Consider the following 5,900-nt stretch of genomic DNA (forward strand, 5'->3'; position numbering starts at 1 on the left):
CTGAAGCTCAAGGACCGCCTCTGGCCTGGGAAGTTCTGGTTGTCTCTGAAGAGAGATTCCATTTTCTCCCTGTTCCTGACGGTCCACACGTGCTTACTTTTCTGGTTCTCTAGTCTACACACTTGCTCTCCTTCCCAGGTATCTTTTCGTGACCACAGTCCTAAACTGATCCTGGTGTTTCGTTCTTCCTGGTTGGAACTGGAGGAGCAGAAGCGCGTTAGTAATTATTCCCAGCAGAGCCACCGTAGCTCATCTCGCCGCGCGTGTGTAGTAGAAGGGTTTTTGGTGAGGAGGTGTGTGTTTGAACTCCTGGTGAGAGGAGTTTAGAGCCTGGGAGTTCCCTTAGCTAACACCGTTAGCAAGTACCTCGGCCCTGCCCACATGGCGGGCCGCTCCCTTTCTCGCAGGCGGGCGCCTGTGGTTTGCTCGCCCAGGTGTTTCTGCACTCCGCGGGATTTTTAACAAAGATCATAGGCGCACCCTCTTGTGCCACCTCGCGGCGGCCTCCAGGAGAGTTTTGGATAGAACCTACTGCGCTGAAGTAGACAATGGCTGTTACTTTCTGTAAGTTCTGCTTTAAACCGACCACAGAAGGCACCAAAGTTAGCATTATTATTATTTTTAAGTGCTCCACGTTTCCTTTGGAAATAAGGCTTCCCACTACCTGAGCACTTGGTCAGACAGTGCTTACCTCTTAAGTCTCTTCCCTCACTCCGTCCTCATAAACACAAGGAAATAAGTTTGTTCTGTAACTAAATATGAGTGACCACGTCCTGGGGGACACAGATCCAGGTTGTCAAAATGCCACGTTTCAACTGGTATTTCATGAACTTACAATAAAAGAATGAAAGAAAATTATAAATCAACTTCCCTTTCAAATACGTTGGGGGAACATCAGGCATGCAGGTTATAGCAGGGCCTAGGAAAGGCCTCTGATACTATCTGATGACATTCTTAGCCTTGAGTTCGTAGAAGCCAGTGGCTGGTTTGTACTGTCTGAAAGGAGTTGACTCATAGGTACAAGGATAGCTGTTCAAATACATTAAGGTATTGAACTTAGACTATTAAGGGTGTTAAAGATATCTCACCATGATTTGCTCAGAACCTGAAGGTTCCCATCCCTCTATAATCACTGAAATTCTAGTCAATCAGCATTGTGGAATCTTTAACACAGAAGGGGCAGCCACTCAACCTCTGCTCACATTTCCTTACTTTCTTCCTCCTGTCTTTCTTTCTGACAGCCCAGGCTGTCTCAACTATATTGCCAGGTAGCCCAGTCTGGTCTTGAACTCCTAATCCTGACTCCATCTCCCAAGTGTTGGCATTACAGGTGTGTGCCAGTGTGCCCACCCTCCTCTAGTATCTCTTCTTTGGGGGGATTTTTACTCTTCTAACAAAGAGGGTTTGGGATTGTAACAGTTCCAAGTTGGGAAAGACTAGAATCTAAAAGAGGCCGAGGCTGGATTTTTGTTTATTTTGTTTATTTTTATTTTTTTTTTTTTGAGACAGGGTTTCAACTTTGGTGCCTGTCCTGGAACTAGTTCTTGTAGACCAGGCTGTCATTGAACTCACAGAAATCTGCCTCCCTCTGCCTCCCGAGTGCTGGGATAAAAGGTGTGAGCCACCACTGCCCAGCAGGATTTTTGTTTGTTTTTACTGGCTTGTTATGGCCACACATCTAGATGTACTTTGAAGGCCCATAAAATCTTTACTATTGTCGGTTCAACACTTTTCAATTGTTTTCGTGTTATCTCCTTAAGTACGAGAAAGGTTCTTACTTCAGGGTTCCTGGTATGCTGGTTTTAAAGGACTTGTTTTACCTGAACATTGAAAAAGCAAACAAGAAAAAAAATCTGCATTATTGAGGGGATTTGTTCTCCTCTCGCTTTATAAATATATGTTTATATTTTATATATATAGGGAGAGGCAGTCTAGGTGATAGAAGAGATGGGCAGAAAGTCAGGATAAGTCTGGCTGCTCCCTTCTCAGCTACTCCTGTTTGACCCTAACCAAGAATTGATTATGTAGGAGGACCTTCTTTTAAAAACCTTATAAGGCCAGGCCAGGCAGTAGTGGCACGCCTCTAATCCCAGCACTTGGGAGGCAGAGGCAGGCAAATCTCTGTGAGTTTGAGGCCAGCCTGGTCTACAAGAGCTAGTTCCAGAGCAGGCTCCAAAGCTACAGAGAAACCCTGTCTCGGAAAACGAAAAACCAAACCAAACCAACAACAACAACAAAAAAACCTTACAAGGCCGGGTTAGTGATGAATGCTTTTTATCTCAGCTCTTGGGAGACAGAGGCAAGTGGATCTCGGAGTTTAAGGCCAGCCTGGTCATCATAGGGTATTTCAGAACAGCCGGGGCTACGTAATGAGCAGCTATGTCAAACACCCTCCCCCCCAAACCATCCAAACAAACAAAAATCAAAAACCAACCAAACAACAGTAAAACCACCAAGCAAATCATCTAAAACTTCACAAAAGCAATATTTTCTTTTGTAGAAGCTTTGGGAAACACATGAGAAAAACCGAAAAATTACACACGTGCACACTGAACGCAGTAGTAGTGGGGATAGTGTTTTATTCCTTTGGCCCGCATAATAAATCATAATCTACTTCCCCTTCGTTGACTTCAGTTCCTCCTTCAACGATTTTTTGGTGGTGATCGTGTGCCGCCTTGTGCCACAGTCTTCTGTTGGAGTTAGCTTGTTTTGATTTTCCTGTCACAATGTAGTACTTTGTCAGTGTCTTAGTTTTTTTTTTTTTTTTTATTGCTGTTAAGAGACACCATGGATAGTTTCAGAGGTCCAGTCCATTATCATCACAGCAGGGAGCATGGCAGTGTGCAGACAGACGTGGTGCTGGCTACATCTTGACCAGAAGGCAGCAGGAAGTCGACTGCCTGTCACAGTAAGCGAAGCTTGAGAAGAGACCTCAAAGCCCCCACAGTGACTCGTTTTCTCCAAAAAGACTATACCTATTCTGACAAGGCCAAGCCTCCTAATAGTGCTGCTCCCATTGGGGGCCACTTTTGAATTACCACAGTCCGAAATATGTGTGTGTGTGCTTATGATGATTTGACTAAATTCCTTTAAAGAGATGTTTCTGGGCTGGGCAGATCTCCCTTGGGAGGGAGAGATAGGCAGATCTTTGTAAATTCGAGGCCAGCCTGGTCTACAGAGGGAGTACCAGGACAGCCAGAACTACACAAAGAAACACTGTTTTGATAAAACAAAACCACAAAAACAATACAAAAAAGAGAAATTTCTGGGTCAGAGAATCTATATTTCTTTAAACCTTATGGTATCTGTAAACACGAGACATTCCTGGAAAACAGTGAGCATTTTCTCCAGTCCGGGGTATTGGGTATACTTCCCTCTATTTCTGAATTGGAATACTTTTATCCTGGGGCTCTTGTGAAGATCAAGGGAGTGCTGCCCGAGAGCCCTGTGTGCTGCCCCCAGGTGAATGTATTTTAGGCCCCTTGAAACAACAGGGATTGGATGTGTAGCCCTTGGCTCAGAAGTTCCTGTGTCCCTGCTCCACTCTCCACTAATGCCTTCTCCACTTACAGTCCGGCTTCTGCTGCCCAGCCTCCGTTCAGACGGCTCTCTCAAAGGTCACCGTTGGCCTTGTATGCTCTCCATGGCATCGCAAGTGTAGCTTTCTCCTGTGTCTTTGCTGGGTGTGCTTCATCTCTCTTGATACTTAGAATGTGGTCCAGATTCTCCAGAGCGCTGTCCTCTCTCTTTGCTTTGCATTCCTCTCTTCCCCCAGACCCTTCACTGACTCTCCCTCGAGACTCAGCTGCCCGTTGGCTGTTCTGGTTGTGGAGTCCACATTTCCTTTTGTTCTGTTCAGTGGAGGTAGAACTTAGTGAAGTTACAGGGCTGTTCTCTCCCTGAGCTTCATGAGAGTGTGAGCATTTGCCTTTGGCTCTGACAGTCAGGCACTCGCTCCCAGGACTCTGACCCTTAAGAAAATGAAGTGACCTCATTAGTTTTTATTATTAATTTGACACAATCTGGAGTTACCTGGGAAGAGGGAACTTGTGCGAACAACTGCCCTGATCAAATTGGCCCGAGCCATATCTGTGAGAGACTGTTTTGATTGATGATTGATATGGAAGGCTCAGTCCATCTGAGGCAACACAATCCCTAGGCAGGAGGGCCATGAACATGCACCAGCGAGCTTCTCATGGTTTCTGCTTCACTCCCTGCCCCTGGTTCTTCAATGATGGACTCTTATGTAAAAGTGTAAGCCCTGGTCATGGTGCTTAGCACAGCAAGAGAAAACCAAACCGGCACAAACAACAATATGAAGACATTCGGAGGGCTAACTCAACTGTGGTGGCAGCTGCAGAGGAACCACACGCTTTTACTCTTTCGTGACCTCTCTTTATTCCTTTCTTTTTTATTTCTACGTTAAAAATATTTTTTTTTACAAATTAAAATTTGCAAAATTTTGTGAACTTTGCAGAGGGTGTCATTGTAGCCCAAGTTGACCTTGAACTTGCTATGTAGCTCAGGCTGACTTTGACTTCCTCATCTTCCTTTTTCTGCCTTTTAAGCATTGGGTTGGGATGCCATCATGCCTGGTGCTACCACACGTATGGACATATATGTTTAAAGACACATATGCAGCACCATGAGCACATTTGTCACATGTAGCAATCAATAGTATGGGTCAAAAGACATCAAAACCTCTGTGAAATACTTTATACTTTTCATAGAACAAAAACTAAGAGAACCCATTACACATTAGTCAGCAATACAGTTCTTTTGATTTTTGCTCACAAACACGAGTATTGTGTAGAACATGTCTTCTTTGTTGCAGCCAGGCCCTGCCCCCTACTGTGCGTGGCTGAGTTCACAAGTCTTTTGTCACCTGTAGCTTCCTCCCAGAGCATGAAACTGACATTTCCTCCATGACTAAAACTGTCATTGTCACCAAAATCATCTTCATAAATCTCCATCAGAGTTTCCAGAGCCACTTTGGTCTCTTTGTCTATATGAAGTTGCTTCTACAAACTACTTATTAGTACCAAATATTTAAATATTGCCATGCCTGCGGAGAACTTTACCTGTGGGATTAGATCAGAATTGGAGTTACCAGAGAATACACCTAGGAGAACCCAGGTCTCTATTTTTCCTGTAACCATTCCCACTTAAAAGACTCAGAACTCCTTGAGAAAATACTATTACCCAGGGTAACCATGGAAAATCTATTAAAAGTAAAGACAGGCCTGGAGGTATACCTCAATTGATATAGTGTTTGCCTAGCCTGCTTGAAGTCCTGGGTGTGAGCCCAAGCAGCACATAAAGCCAGGAGTGGTGGCCATCTATACACTTGGGAGGTGGAAGAAGGAAGGTCAGAAGTTCAAGGTCATCTTTGGCTGTGAATATTGGGCCAGTCTGGATTACTTGAAATTCTGTCTTCAAAAAATAGCAAAGGTACATAAAGCTACGCATGGTGGTGCATGCCTGTAATTTTGGTACTTGAGCAGCTGAGGTAGAAGAATTAAGGCCATCTTGAGCTGCATTGTGTGATTCTTTCTCAAAAAAAATAAGATGTACTATGAATTTGATGCTCAGTAAAAATAGTAAGACTGGGGATGTAGCTCAGTCTGTGCTTAGCATGTGTAAGGCCATTAGCTCAATTCTTCAACATACACAAGACTGATAGAGTATCGAGTAAAGTAAGAGTCTGTGAACCCATACTGATAACCGATACAGATATACATAAGTGCATACATGCATGCACACATATATGCATAGAGGATATATATATATATATAGTTCTTTATAGTATTTTTATAACTTTTTCATATATTTAAAATGATTTCAAGTGGCGGAGCAGAAGGCCAGACAAGCTTGCTGGGCTGTGAGCAGCCGAGACAAAG

This window comes from Alexandromys fortis, unplaced genomic scaffold (genome assembly GCF_014885135.2).
Source record: "Alexandromys fortis isolate MF-2015 unplaced genomic scaffold, M_Fortis_MF-2015_v1.1 scaffold_97, whole genome shotgun sequence".
Classification (NCBI taxonomy): Eukaryota; Metazoa; Chordata; class Mammalia; order Rodentia; family Cricetidae; genus Alexandromys; species Alexandromys fortis.